The sequence below is a fragment of the Schistocerca americana genome, chromosome 11 (genome assembly GCF_021461395.2).
Source record: "Schistocerca americana isolate TAMUIC-IGC-003095 chromosome 11, iqSchAmer2.1, whole genome shotgun sequence".
Taxonomy (NCBI): domain Eukaryota; kingdom Metazoa; phylum Arthropoda; class Insecta; order Orthoptera; family Acrididae; genus Schistocerca; species Schistocerca americana.
Genome location: NC_060129.1, coordinates 187,767,191 through 187,768,328, shown reverse-complemented (window position 1 = coordinate 187,768,328; position 1,138 = coordinate 187,767,191).

Below are 1,138 nucleotides of genomic sequence, written 5' to 3'. Positions count from 1 at the left end.
CCACAAGCTCAGAATAGCAAAGAATGGCAAAGGAAATAAGGTAATGCACTTTGAAAGGAACCATCCCAATATTTAGCTTAAGTGATTTAGGGAAATGATGGAACATCTAAATCAGGATGCCTGCACACAGCTTTGAACCACTGTCTTTCTCAATACGATTCCATTGTGCTATCCACTGCTCCACCTCATTCAGTATGATTTAGATATAATAGCCTGTATGGTGCTGTAGGCAGTGTAGGCAAAAAATTCATTACTTAGTATCTGCACATCACAATAAATGCACTCACAAATTTATGATATATATGGTTCTATAACTTGTAGCTGCAGCAGTAGGTTTAGCAGTAGTACTAGCAAATGCAATAATCTCATATCTATAAATTATATTTAGCCTGAAATATTCAAACCTATAAATTCAGATATGGAGAAGTTTAGTTGAATCGTGTAATCTGTTCATTCCTGCTGCTAGCAATTATTGAAATCACTGCTGACACATACTGCCATCAATTAAAGATTGTTTCACTTAATAGGTCCCAAAGAGACGTACGTAAATATGAAAATTTACTGAATATAATAGAGGGAAACATTCCACGCGGGAAAAATATATCTAAAAACAATGATGATGTGACTTACCATACGAAAGCGCAGGTCGATAGACACACAAACAAACAAACACAAACATACACACAAAATTCAAGCTTTCGCAACCAACAGTTGCTTCATCAGGAAAGAGCGAAGGAGAGGGAAAGACGAAAGGATGTGGGTTTTAAGGGAGAGGGTAAGGAGTCATTCCAATCCCGCGAGCAGAAAGACTTACCTTAGGGGGGAAAAAAGGACAGGTAAGCACTCATGTGCACACACGCACACATATCCATCCGCACATACAGACACAAGCAGACATTTGTAAAGGCAAAGAGTTTCGGCAGAATGTCAGTCGAGGCGGAAGTACAGAGGCAAAGATGTTGTTAAGACAGGTGAGGTATGAGCGGCAGCAACTTGAAATTAGCGGAGGTTGAGGCCTGGCGGATGAGAAGAGAGGATATACTGAAGGGCAAGTTCCCATCTCCGGAGTTCTGACAGGTTGGTGTTAGTGGGGAGTATCCAGATAACCCGGACGGTGTAACACTGTGCCAAGATGTGC